The sequence below is a fragment of the Trachypithecus francoisi genome, unplaced genomic scaffold (genome assembly GCF_009764315.1).
Source record: "Trachypithecus francoisi isolate TF-2019V2 unplaced genomic scaffold, Tfra_2.0 Lachesis_group20, whole genome shotgun sequence".
NCBI classification, from domain to species: domain Eukaryota; kingdom Metazoa; phylum Chordata; class Mammalia; order Primates; family Cercopithecidae; genus Trachypithecus; species Trachypithecus francoisi.
The window spans coordinates 43,926,565-43,941,399 of NW_022681466.1; the positions used below are offsets into that span (position 1 = coordinate 43,926,565).

Here is a 14,835-nt window from a genome sequence, read left to right on the forward strand (position 1 = left end):
GCTATCCTCCTGCCTCAGCCTCCCATGTAGCTGGGACCACAGACATGTGCCACCATGCCCAGTTAATTTTTAAATTTTTTGTGGAGACAAAGTCTCACTTTATTTCCCAGACTAGTCCAAACTTCTGGCCCCAAGCAATCCTCCCGCCTCAGCCTCCCAATACTAGGATTACGAAAGGTGTGAGGATTACTAAAGGTGTGAGCCACCATGCCCTGCCTCACCACATTTTTTTTTTTTTTTTTTTGAGACGGAGTCTCCCTCAGTTGCCCAGGCTGGAGTGCAGTGGCGCGATCTCGGCTCACTGCAAGCTCCGCCACCCGGGTTTACGCCATTCTCCTGACTAACACTACAGAAAAGCAAGAGAAGAGAAAGCTCTGTAAATTTAGAAAATGCTTTCCTAAACCCAGCCACATTCTAAAATATTTTTAAAATTTATTTCAAATAAAAATGAGTCACAGAAAAGTATCATGGTTAATCTCATACAAAGTTGTTAGTATAAGAAATGAGAGAATAGGAGTAGAATAACATCCCTACGGACAATGAAGGCATGCCAGAAAGACAGCCCATATAACATACCAAAACTGTTAACATGCTATTGCAAAATAAGATAAAAGATCTTTACTTTAAAGAATAAGACCAAAAAAAGAGAAAAAACTGGGGTCAGAAAGACAGAAACACAGAACTATAAAGACAGGAGTTACTGGCAGCATTGGGTTTCTCATGATATAAAAGGGATAAAGTATACAATGAGATTAAACCTGAAAAGCTCAGGGCATACAAGGATGGTAAAACTGCATGTATAGAAGACACTTGTAAAGACAGGAGAATCAGACTTTTCATCTGCACAAAAGGCTTGAAGACAGTGTTATAACTTGTATATGCTGTATGAAAAAAAGGATTATGATCCATGAATACTATGTCTGGTCAAGACACCTTTCACTAATCAAGATAAAAGACATCTTCATTCAAGTAAGGATTAGGAAATTACGCCACATATATCCTAAAGAAATTACTCCAAAATTTTATCAAATGCTTTGCTGGCATCTACTGAAATCAACATGGGGCTCCATGTCTCCACCACTCCCAGAGTTGCAGCCAGCAGTACAGATATAGCCAAATCCAAGAACAGTATCACAGAAGACCAGTCCTGAAAATGGCACAGAAATGGCTTCAAGACATTCAGATTCTAAGGAATGCATAATTCTGCCAACAAGCACAACAAAAAAGTCCTCAAAAAGATTCAGGCCAACATTTCCAAGGCAATGAGCACCATACAGAGGCCAACAGGTGCTCATCAAGCCCAAAGCAATCAAACTGGTACTCTTAAAAGGCGCCAGCCCTAAATTGGATATCACCCACACTATCCATCCCAGTCTCTTTCCCAGCTGTCCATACTGCCAACATACTAAGCTTCAGCAACCAAAGGCCAGTAACAAGGTCAAGGTCAAGGCACAGGATCCATAGAGTCCCCTCCAAAGACTCCAGAATAAACACTTTTGTCTATCAACTTTTAAGACCAAAGAACTGTATAAAACTTGGACTGCTGTCCACAGGGGTAGGCATCTCCCTATGCCATTTTGTATAAATATAATACGAAACCCCTAACTGTCCCCCCAAAAAGAGAAATAATCATATAGTTTTTATATCAGAATGGGTTATTATAAAACATTTTAATAATTTCCTTTAATAATGTCCTTGCCTTCCTGGAATAAACTCTACTTGATCATAATATATTACCTTTTAAAATATGTGGTTGGATTTATTTTGCTAATACTTTATTTTAAATGTTTGCTTCTCTAGTTATAACAGTGAATTAATGTTTATAATAGCAAAAAAAGGAAATAATCTTAACGTCCATCAGTTGGGAAATAACAATAAATTATGGTACAATGTACTACAAAATATTATTCAGCTTTTTAAAATTAATTAGAGTTCCATTTACTGAAGTGATAGCCATGATATATGGTTAAATGAATAATGCACGTTACTAAGCAATAAATATGATCCCTATTTAATTAGAAAAACAAGAAGCCTGTATATTTATGTGTATATGCTTATATATTTTTGAGCAAAGAGAAACACATTGAAAAATACTCCTCATCGAAGTGTTAGTTAATGTTGGCTACTCCAAGGAGTATAACTAGAGAAGTGAGAAACCCGAAGGGAGAGGAAAATATTAACTTTTTCTTTATTGACTCCTAGAGTTTATTTCAGTGGCTGCAAGCACATGTATTACTTTTGTAATTAAAAAAAAAATAGGTAGAATGTTAGGGGATGGGGGAGAAATACCCCAGCTGCCCATTATAAGTAATGACAATCAACATTTGTTGACAACCAATAAACGCCTACGTTTAACATATCCAAAGACAAAAACAGAATTAAATTATCTAAAGCAAGGAGAAGACTCATTATACGAAGTTATTTTAAAGTTCAAAACAATCCAATCTGGAATAGAGTTGCATAAAAGTAGTCTTTCCCAAGTGCATTAAGTGAAACGTCTTCAGGATGAACTATTCTTTATTTTATAACTAGCACAAACTTATCAGTTTATAAAGATCAGGAAAACTAAAGATGAAACTAACAGAAAAAAACGAGTCAAGTTCATCTAAATAAAAATATTCAATAATTATAATAAAGATACACAGATAAGCAGAAATTGACAAAGTGCTACAGAAATAATTGAAGCTTAGGGAACAACGAGATTGTTATATATAAAAAATGTTTATTTAGAAACAGAATGCTTGTTCCTTGGTGCTGCAAAGAAATAGCACTCAAACATAAATTTAATTCTCTCAGCAAGGCCATTTTTACTTTCTGCAGAAAGGGTACACTCGCCAGCAGTTTTGCCACAGAGAGTACACGGAACAAAGGAGGCAAGGTCATTTATAACCTGACGCGTCCATCTTACTGCATGTCCGAGAGGTTTCATTGGCTGGAAGGGGACCTCACATTCTGTATTCGTCCCAATTGGCTAGTAACTTAGAACTTTTTAAAAGAGACAAAGGCAGAGGAGAACAAAGGAAGGAGGAAGTAACTTGTGGAATGCTAAGAAAGGTAAAAATACCTCCAAATAAGAGGAATAGCCTATGACCTAATGCTTGCTTAGACCAGTATAAGCATGCCAGGGCAAATATTTAGGCTAAGTTGTGGGAGTTAAGAATATAAACTACATTGATTTTTTTTTTAATTACAGCTAGTAGATATTTAAGAATGTTAGCACAGGTCTTTGAATAAATTTTGCTTCTAAGAGAACTTACTATTTATTCCTAATTCGACGGGGAGGAAAGTTTCTTTGAAGACGAATCTCTACTTTACTTTTTACAAGATTCTAAATAACTGATTATACTACAGAAAAATGGGTAAAATTGTCCAATATATTATTTTACACTGTAAATAGATAAGCCCTTTTTTTTATTAAGTAGGTAGATATCAAAAAAGAAAAAAAAAAACCCTCCAAGCAGTCCAACTTAACTGTCACATACAATGTTTTAAAAAAGAAAGATTACAAAAAGCTGTCAACCTGAAGCACTGGCTGGGGGTAAGGGTGTAAGAAGCAAAGCTCAAGTTATTATTCACAAAAAAAGATATTTGTAAAAGTTAAAAATGTTTACATAATCAAACTGAAAAAAAAAGTTGTCAAGGGACTCATCTCAAGAAACACTAAGGTTTGAGATTTTATAGAAAGGATTAAAATTAATTCTTGTCAAGTTCATAGTGTTCAAAAGAAATAGTCCAAAAAAAACGCATAATAGGAGTAGGCCCAGCAGTATCTGAGTTTTTCGGTTTACAGTTATTCAAAAACTCTCTCAGCTCTTATCAAATACTTCACAAAAGAAAATTTAAGGATACAAATAAAATAAATCAGTATCTAAACTACCATGGGTTTCTAAAATGCCTTGCAAGGCTGAAAACAAAATCAAGACAAGATAATAAAGAAAAGCTGGAGTGACAACGCCAGTAAAAAATTGGGAGGAGCTGGAATATATCAAAAAACAAAAATCTAGGATACTTTCCACAGGCTAATAAAAATTACCATTTATTAAGTACTAGACATTGTCCTAAGGATTTTCACCAAGATTTTTTCATTTCATCATCATAAAAACCCTGTGAGATAGGTTTTTGGCCCCTCACACAATTAGTGACAGAGCAGTAATTCAAACCCATTTTCATGATTCAAAACTCATAAAGTCATATTCTTTCCAATATACATTGGTTTCATCATTGGAATTTCTAGGTTTCTTACAACTGAGCAACAGAACTGTCATCCTATAATATAGGAAAGTCTGAATAACAGCTTTCAAACAAAGTCTCTCTATCTCTCTAAAAAAAAAAAAAAAAACCCGAAAAAGGAAAAGCTAAGATTCTCTGATCCTGAAGCAGAATTTGGGTGTATGTGGTTGGATGGTTATTTATGTGCTTTAATAAGTCTTCATTCCATAGGCCTAGTAAAGCTATTTACATTCATCCACACTAAGTCACAATCCCAGGGTACCCTAGAGGATTCCATGGAATTTAAACAGAAATGGAATTACAGAGTACAAGAAGTATCTATCAAGTTTCTATAACCTACAACCTAACTAGCTGTGCCTTATCAAATTTCAGCAACCAGAACTAGAAATTGTGGGATTCCTCCACCCAGTGAAATATTAGGAATAAAGGGCTAAGAAGTGACTACCTTCATTTAGGCAGAGAGAATTTCCTGAGATCTGAGATTTGAAGCAGATTCTCCAAGCATAAAAAGACTAAATCACAATCTCTATATACCCACTCTCATTTCCAAGTTCAATAACTACAATCTACTTACAAGGCTGGATTAGCCAGGGAATTTCCATGGCAGTAAAAATCAGGGGCCATGTTGCTTAATGTTGTCAATCTTTCTAATCAGTTATGTCATCATATGATAATGCTAGCATGGTATTACAGACAAGGAAATAAGAATGGCTACGTGGTTCAAAGATCATCCATTCGGAATAACAAAAGGTTTCCACTATTATTGCTTACATACTTTTCTTTATGAATTTTATGACTGTAACATTTGCTGATATTTATGAAAAGGAATGTATCAATCACTGCCTTGCTTTTCATAATACTTTGCCACATAAAGAAAACAGTAAAATCTATCAATATTGGCTTACTGAACTTTAGGGAAGTGGCAAATATTAATAGGATATTACGTATTTTTTTGAACTATATTTTTCCTAGGGGTAGAAAAAAATATGTAAGACACAGGACTCTGAATTACAATTTTAGCTTTTAAGGAAGAATATGAAATTTCCATCCCCAAGTGAAAGACAATAGTAGTAAAATTAACAACTTATACACAGTAGTCAATAAATATTTAAATGAATTAATATGTTAATACACTCCACAAAAATTCCCCCGTTTTTCCAACAAAACTAATCCAACTCAACTCTTAAACCTTACACCCAAGGTGTCTGCCTAACAAACTAATATACAAAATCAAGGTTTTTAAAAATATAACAATGATCTTTTACTGCAAAAAATGTATATGAGAAACTGAGATCTGAGTAAAGAAAAACATTCTACTACATGCTGTTCTCCAAACTCCTCTCCACCTGGGATACTTCTTTTTTTTTAAGAAAAAAAAGGAATAGAATCTTAAAACTTTGTGAGAGTCTTATTCAGCGTTAGACATAATAAGAGTGTCATCAGGAGGTACAACAGGGACCTGTGAGATAAATCATTACAAAAGCAAAGTGGCCAATCTTCTCAGTAAATAGAAGGAATTATGCCCTGCAAAGCCCTTCAAAAAAGTAGCTGGTGTATCTCCAACTCATGACATTCAATGAACACTTAATGGGCACAGGCTATGTATTAGACCAAGGACTGACAAACTTTTTCTCTAAAGAGCTAGCTAGTAAATATTTAGGCTTTGCAGGCCATATGGTCTCTATAGCAACTAGTAGTCAACTCTGCTGCTGTACCCAAAAACAGCAATACCCAATATGTAAACAAGTGAATATGGCTAAGTTCCAATGGAACTTTCTTTATGGACAATGAAATTTGAATTTCCTGGCCGGGCGCGGTGGCTCAAGCCCGTAATCCCAGCACTTTGGGAGGCCGAGACGGGCGGATCACGAAGTCAGGAGATCGAGACCATCCTGGCTAACACGGTGAAACCCCATCTCTACTAAAAAAAATACAAAAAACTAGCTGGCCGGGGTGGCAGGCGCCTGTAGTCCCAGCTACTCGGGAGGCTGAGGCAGGAGAATGGCATAAACCCGGGAGGCGGACCTTGCAGTGAGCTGAGATCCGGCCACTGCACTCCAGCCTGGGCGACAGAGCGAGACTCTGTCTCAAAAAAAAAAAAAAAAAAGAAATTTGAATTTCCTTTAACTCTCATATGTCACGAAGTATTATTTCTCTTTTGATACCTTTTCAACCGCCTAAAATTGTAAAAACCATTCCTAGTTTGCAGGTCATACAAAAACAGACAATGGGCTGGATTTGGTCTATGGGCTATAGTTTGGCTACAGTTTGGCATTGTACAAAGAAAATCATTTGGCTAAAGTTCACACAGAGAATCTTCTCATCTTCCTCTTGCCACCAGGAAACATAAAAAAGAACAAAATCTGGTTTATCTTTAGGGTTAGTTTTAGTTACAGTCCAGGACTTACTCTGAATATTTTAGATGGTGTGTATATGTATATTTCTCTAAACCTACCTCCTCGTGCCTAAAATTCCCTCTAACTCCACAATAACAGATGACGTTTCAAAGGCATAACCGAGATAACTGTCAACAATCCTTACTCAATAAGTAGATAATGAGCACCTACTATGTACTAACAATACTGAGGCTGAAAAGATGAAAAGTCACAGCGCCTGCTTAAAAGCTCACACATTAGGCTGGGCGCGGGGGCTCAAGCCTGTAATCCCAGCACTTTGGGAGGCCGAGACGGGTGGATCACAAGGTCAGGAGATCGAAACCATCCTGGCTAACACGGTGAAACCCCATCTCTACTAAAAAATGCAAAAAAACTAGCCAGGCGAGGTGGCAGGCGCCTGTAGTCCCAGCTACTCGGGAGGCTGAGGCAGGAGAATGGCGTAAACCTGGGAGACAGAGCTTGCAGTGAGCTGAGATCCAGCCACTGTACTCCAGCCTGGGTGACAGAGCTAGACTCCGTTTAAAAAAAACAAAAAAAAAACCACACATTAGTGACGAGCCAGTCATATTAAATATTTAAAATATGTTACAGCCGGGCACGGTGGCTCACGCCTGTAATCCCAGCACTTTGGGAAGCCGAGGCGGGACAATCATTTGAGGTCAGAAGTTCGAGACCAGGCTGGCCAACATGGCAAAACCTCATCTGTACTAAAAATATAACAAAATTAGCTGGGCATGGTGGCACATGCCTGTAATCCCAGCTACTCAGGACGCTGAGGCAGGAGAATCACTTGAACCCGGGAGACAGAGTTGCAGTGAGTCACGCTGGCACCATTACACTCTAGCTTCGGCAACAGAGTGACACTCTGTCTTAAAAAAAAAAAAAAAAAGTGGTGACAACTGTATATATACCAAGTGCAAGGGGAGAATAGATGGAGAACATCGTGCCCAAGCCCACCTGGGGGAGTAAGCAAAACCTTCTTCACTCAGAAGACACTGTTTGGGCTAAGGCATGATGGCTGTGAAGCAGTTTGCCCAGAGAACAAAGGAGAGCGCAGGAGTAGTCCATGAAAAAAAGAACTTCATAAAGAAAGGCATGAAAAGGTAAGAGAAGACTACATACTTAAGGAACCACACGCAGTTTACTATCGCTAAAGCACTTTGAAGAAGGAAGTAGCAGGCAATGAGTCTACAGAGGAGGCAGGGACTAGATCATTAAGGACCTTAAATGGTTTGCTAAGGAGTTTCCATTTTATCCATTCAGTGATGAGGAGCCAATGAAAGGTTCTGAAGAAAAAAGTGACATGATCAAATGACCATTTAGAAAGATCACTCTGGAAGCAACGCAATGGAAGAAAGGTAGGCAAAGTTGACAAAAACACTAAAAGTGTTTCCTCAGCAATTGGATTTTTTAAAAAAACACACCAACAAGATCATTTTTATAATGCAACTACTCAGTTTAAATGAGTGACATGAGACTCTTAAGTTCTGATAAACAGAGAAAGGAGTTTAATATGCAGTATAAACCAGTAGTGAGTAAAGGCAGAAATTGACATTATGGGGAAGAAAAGGCATAATCAAACACCAACATCATTATTTTGCCTCTTAAACTTAGTAATGTTTACCTTCAACTATTCAAGGGAAAACAGAGACTGAACATAACAAGATACTCCATGTGTGGCCCACCAAAAAAAAAAAAAACTTACACGACACATCCACAAACACAGCTTTCACATTATTTATAAAGATTTTTTAAAATAAACTGACTTAATAAATTTGTTTCCAGAAAAAATTACGGTATTATAGTTACTTTGACCCTTCTAGAAAAAAAAAAAAAAGGTCCCAGAGACTTTTTTTCACTACTTTTTTTCACTAATTGCACAACCTGCTTTAGCCTTCTAAAACTCAGACCCAAAATTCTTGTTCTCTAATATTACCTTGAATCTTAAATACGCAAAGCAAAAGGTCCTCTGAAACAGCGGTCCCCAACCTTTTTGGCAACAGAGACCAGTTTTTCCAGACAATTTTTCCAGGGGGTTGTGGGGCAGAGATGGTTTGGGGATGAAACTGTTTCACCTCAGATCATCGGGAATTAGATTCTCATAAGGGGCGGACAACCTAGATCCCTCTCATGAGTAGTTCACAATAGGGTTCGAGCTCCTATGAGAATCTCATGCAGCTACTGATCTGACAGGAGGAAGTGCTCAGGCGGTAATGCTGGCCGGTCAGCCACTCACCTCCTGCTGTGCACCCTGGTTCCAAACAGGCCATGATGGCCCAGGGGTTAAAGACACCTGCTCTGAAAGAAAGAAAAATGGCTGGGCACAGTTGGCTCACACCTGTAATCCCAGCACTTTGGGAGGCCAAGGTAGGTGGATCACTTGAGTCCAGGAGTTTGAGATGAGCCTGGACAACAGGGTGAAACACCGTCTCTACAAAAAATACAAAAATTAGCTGGATGTGGTGGCACGTGCCTACAGTCTCAGCTGCTCAGGAGGCTGAGGTGAGAGGATCGCCTGAGCCCAGGAGACATAGGCTGCTATGAGCTAAGATCACACCACTGCACTCTACCCTGGGAGACATAGTGAGATCCTGTCTTGAAAAAAGAAAAGAAAGGGAAGGGGAAGGGCAGAAGGAGACTGCTTGAGTGGGAAAACACAGCTCTAGTCTTTAAGCTCTTCTTTAACCTATTTCTCTCTGTGACCTTTTCAAGAAACTCATCAGGGATATGCACTTTGCATCACCATTACACAGCTCCTCAACTCATCTTTTTTCATCTTAAACAATCTTCACCTAATGCAAGTTACTACAGAAGATGCTATTCAAAGAAACCAAGTGGTAGTTCTCGTGGTATTACAACGAAGTCTAAACCATTTATTTGTATAGTATATTTACAGAGTGCCTTTCCCTCAGAATAATCACAGCATTTCATGACTACAGGTACATTAAGCAAATGTAACAATGCTGAGTCTCAATTCATTCAGAAAGAAAAAAAAGAAGTCCAAATAATTAAACTAGTTTCCAAACTATTTTATAATATTTGTTGCCTTGATCAGACTAGTACTAGAAGAGTAAACAGCCCTCTGCAATAGCTTGTTCTACCTCCTTGAATTAAAATCTGCATATTGTACTGTCAGCAAAAACATCCCAGCTAACACTGGTGATTCTGGGTAAGTTCAATCCAATAATATTCAACTAGTGTGCCCAATCAGAGTGTCTCAGATCTAATTTTAATTATATTGTAAAAGGAAGAAATATGACAAGGAGAGGATTTTCATGCATTTCTTTCATGCACACTTGTTCTACCATCTATTCAATCAGTACCAGCTACCCCAATAGTCCTGTTTGAAACGACTGGATTAGTATACTCCTTTCTAGGGTCTCTTTCCCTCTCCATTCAAAATAATTCACACAGAGTCATTTAGGAAATACTCAAAGAGCAAAGGCAGTTATGGGGGAGAAAAGAAAAAGCAGAGCTAGCATGGGACAGTCAAGAATCCATGATGGAAGAGGGAAATAACCTATTAATGTTTAACAATGTTAGTAAAATCCTAATTTGCAAACCAAATTAAGTTGTACAAGTGAAGTATGCTAAAATGAACTACCAACCAGTAACCAGTACAAATACAAAGCAAACTGAGTGTATGACAATTTATTAAATATATTAAATTACGTAAGCATATATGCTGAGTAAGTTTTAGCCATAAGCAGTAGATTATACTGAATTCCCATATCAACACATGTATATAAAAAGGGAAGTGTTTGGTTACATGAGATATGCAAGTCACAGCACAATAAGGAAAGGTTTCTGTTGAAAAAGAATGGCAGAAGCGATTTGGCTAAGAGAAGAAAATAACTATTATAATTGTGAAAGATAATGTTCTATTTCTTAAACTGGGTAAAAGGCATGTAAGTGTTGGCTGCATTGTGGAGTCTTTATATTTTACACATTTTTATAAATACTTTGTAATATGTGGCCAATATCTTATAAAACAATGTTTAAGTGTGAGAAAAATCTGAACAAACATTTGTTGACATTAGAGGTAAAATGCACATAGGCATCTAATCCATTTGTGCTAATTATGGTACTTTTTAATATAAATGAAAAAGAGATCATAAAAATATGAGGAAGAAAATACCATAATTTATCCTTAATTTCCCTACAGAAAGTAAGCAGTAAAGGTTTACTGGTGCTCTTAAAAAGGCTGTGTGTGTGTGTGAATGTGTATATACACACTATCTATACACACACACTATATTAAATTTACTTGAAATTAACTTTTTACCTCTAAAGTTCCCTTAAAATCAACCACCATCACAAATATTTCCTTAACCACATAAAAAGTACTAATACTCCTCTATGCATAATCCCAGAAATAAATTAAAAAACAAATTCCTAAAGAGAAATGTTCACACTGCAAATAACTGTATCTTTTGTATATATGCAGACTTAACATCTATGTGAGTTGTCCAGGTTTATCCACATCTATAGCACTTGCTTTATGATGGGCACATGCATTTTAATCATGCCTTGTCAATACTACCTTGAGTGAGAGGGCAATATAGCATATTGATGAGAAGCATAGGTTCTGGAGCTAGCATTCCTAAATGGAAACTTAGGTCTTCTACTTCTCAGCTATATAATATTGGACAAGTTATTTAACCTCTCTGTGTTTCAGATTCTCATCTGTAAAACGGAAATAACTGCATACCTCACAGGGTGTTGGAACTGATTAAAACAATGTACAACAGGACTGGCAAAGAATAGGTGCTACATAAATGTGAGCTGTTACTACTAGTACAGCTGGCCCTTGAACAACATGGGCTTAAACTGTGCTGGTCTACTCCTATGCACATTTTTTTCAAGCAATACGGTATTCATGGGATGCAAAAACCGAGTATACTGAGGGCCGACTTTTTCCTATACATGGTTCCGCACACCAACTGCGGGATTTGAGCATGCATGGATTTTGGTATATGTGGGGGTCCTGGAACCAATGCCCGGCATACAATAAGGGAAGAATGTAGTAGTAATTGTATTGCACCCTCTTCCTGAACGTACCAAAAACATTCTTAAGCAATGTGATTTCCTGGCTAACATGAAATGCTACCTATATTTAAAATAGACATCAAATCTGAGGCCTGATTAACTGTAAGTTTAAAGCCCTTCAACTCTGAAGAAAATCGGTGATTCACAGATCTACAAAACTACTCTATCAAGAACAATCTGAGAGGACTGGTTCCCCGAGTGCAACTATCAATTTCTTCCCTTACACAAGGGGGCAGTGATAACAAGAAAAGAATCGGGCTCTGTAACACCTCTTCCTACAGACAGTAGGGGGTGGCAGTACATATGGCTTACAGTCAGAACAAAACAGGAAGACCCAGCAGAATTCTCTTTATTCTCCTCTGGCCCTTTCCTCTGTTCTTCAGCCCCAACAGCGTCTCAAGGTAAGGGACATACCTACAGAAAAGACTAAAACCCAAAATCAATCAACAAGGAAAATCCATTTTTGTCTTTGAAGCAAATGATCCCCCAATGGCTGAATTTGGACCTAAGGGAAATCCAATCAGCATGAATTTTCAGATTATCTGGCAAATTACTATAATGAGAACAGCATTCACACATGTAATTTCATTTCTTTACAAGAATTATAACATAAAACATTAAAATCTCATAATTAAGTACATTCTAATGAACACATTTCCATATTTCTGCTTTTGTTATATAGTATATTTACACTCACTGTAAATACATATAAGTTACATTAAATAGATCACGGAGTTGTCTTTTGTTACTTCTGAAATTCCAGCTATGTTCTGACAATCCTCTCAAAACAGATGTTCTTAAATGGAAGTCAAAATGTTTTGCAGCCTGTGGGTAATTTCTTATGTATGTATAATATACAAGTACATAAATCTATATAGAGACATAAATATCTAGATACAGAGGGGATCAGGAGAAAGGAAGAAAGACAAGGTTTAACGTTTTATTTCGTGCTCACATCCCTAAAAGGATCTATCTACCTGGGAAATGCTGCAAGAAGCACTCCACTGACAGTATCCACGTTGTTGCTTTTTATGCCAATTTACTGTATTCTTTTTATTTCACCATCCCAACACCAAGAACATACAAGAATATTTTACTACTGCCGTTCTCTGTAATTAACCATTGTGATAGATACTGGCTCAAACCCCTTAAAATGCCTGAAAATCTATCCCTTTTGTTCACCATACTGTTTTGTTTTCCTCATTACAGATATTTTCACCTGTGTAAAAATCAGGAAAAGAGCACATACGAAAAATACTTCCCTTTGCCTAATGATTTTGAACTCATAATTATGGTCAAGACGTTTGGGGTTTTGTGTCTTTACCTGGAGAGGATCAGAGAAGAGAGTGAAAGACACCCGAAACACCAAACCTTCTTCCTAATGTTAATTATCATTGTTTATGTTTTGTGAAGACCATTCTAAACATTCCACACCTGGAACTGAAGACTGGCTACAATTGTACCAGTGTTCTACACGCTGATGGCAAAACCTGGAATTATTTTAGCCCTATTTTTTCTTTCCCATCTCATAGCCAGACACAATTTGCTTTTTTTCTTTCACGTGGTTACTTTCTCTATCTCAAAGAAAAATCGCTTATCACAGCTCCTCCAGATTTCCTATGGCAAAATATCTAGCAATAAGCCTTATCAATCTTTTATTATGCTGCACCTCCTTTCCCAAAGGAATTATTAATATCGCTAATAACACTTCGACCATGAATCTCAAAGCCACACAGGCCAGCCCATCCTGTGCTTTACCTGGCACATTTCACAACTACTTTTATGCTGCATTCTGGGGGCACATTTTGCAACTCGTTCTGCACCACATTCCCTGCCACGTTTAGCAATCCGCCTCGCATCTTATCCTTGGTCTCCGTCATCCAGAGACGCTCTAGGTACCAAATTCCATGACACCTTCGGTGACAGCCAAGTGGCGACCCCAGACGCCTCTGAAGCCCGCCTTGGTGTCATATTCGGAGCCAGTCTTCCCCACGCCTTGGACACCGAGGCACTTCGCTGCCCATTTCGCCGTCTCCCCGCTCGCCCCCGCCCCTCTCCCCGGAGCCGAGGCTGTGGAGGCGAACGACCCTGTCACTGAAGCGACCTTTCCTCGCCCTGCTCCCCGGACCCCTTACCTGCCGCTCTGAAGGGCTCTCTGCACCTCCGGGTCAAGCCCCAGTCCTCGGGGTCTCCTGTGAAGACCGCGCCGCCCGCCGGCGCCGCCCGCGATTCCCGGAGCACCTCGCAGCCCTCCGACGCCCCGCGGCGGGTCTGCACCCTGGAACCGCGCGGCGGGGCCTCGCAGCCTGCGAGCGCAGCCCGCGGCGGTGCTCCTGTCAGCGGCGGCTCGGGGGCCAGCTCCAGCCCCTCGGCTCGGCGGCGGCGGGCGCCTCGCTCCGCCTAGCGCGCGGCACAGCCGGGAGGTGAGCGCGAGGGGGATGGGAATGGGGGCGGGGCCGCCCGAAGGAGGCGCGGAGGGCGGTGGCGGCGGGAGGGCAGCGGCAGCAGCCCGGGGCCGGGCGCTCGGAGCGCTCGCAGCTTCCCCCGTCGGGCGGGCGGCTCGCGCGAGGCGGCTGTGCCAGCGGGCCCCGCCGGAGCAGCGCGCCCAGCAAACCGCGCCCGGCCGGCCGCTCGCTAGCGCCGCCGCCGCGCTGGGGGCGTCGCACCCTCGGAGGCCGCCCGCAGCCCCGCCCCCTCTGGGCCGGGGTGGGGAGGGGCGCGAGCGCGGAGGGAGCGCGCGTGCGTGGGGGCGCGTGCGTGGTGGAGCGCGCGCGCCCCCGCCCCTTCCACAGCTTGGGGGTGGGGAACGGCTGGAAGAGGGAGTGGGGGCGCAACCCTCCTCCGCGCGGAGAGAAGGGGTCCTGGCTCTGGCGCTCTGGGATGTCCTGGCATTTCTGGTATCCCCGGGGGGCTCGGACTTGTGGGTGGCATTTGGAGGGGCAGCGGGGAGGAAGCTCGGTAACTGACAAGGCCCTACATAGTTGGGCTCCGCCCCCAGGGGTGATGTCACTCTCGAGGTGGCTGCTGCTGTCACGTGCGCCCATTTCAGGGCCTGTCCTCCTGCTTTGATGACCGGAACGCTCCCCTAGATCTCCCCCACTTCGGTCACCTCAGGCACATATCACTCGGAGAGTCCTTGAAGCCTGCAAGTGTCAGTTAT

At 40.4% G+C, this 14,835-nt stretch overlaps 1 protein-coding gene across 4 annotated transcripts in view; it reads right to left on the reverse strand.

Annotated features, from left to right (window-relative positions):
• Positions 1–14,318, reverse strand: part of TANC2 (tetratricopeptide repeat, ankyrin repeat and coiled-coil containing 2) — a 476,614-nt gene extending 462,296 nt beyond the window's left edge. For all 4 annotated transcript variants that reach the window (XM_033184063.1, XM_033184062.1, XM_033184061.1 and 1 more), the window contains exon 1: positions 13,811–14,318. The gene's annotated coding sequence lies outside the window, so the exon portion shown is untranslated. The remainder of the gene's footprint in view (positions 1–13,810) is intronic.
• Positions 14,319–14,835: the final 517 nt, after the last annotated feature.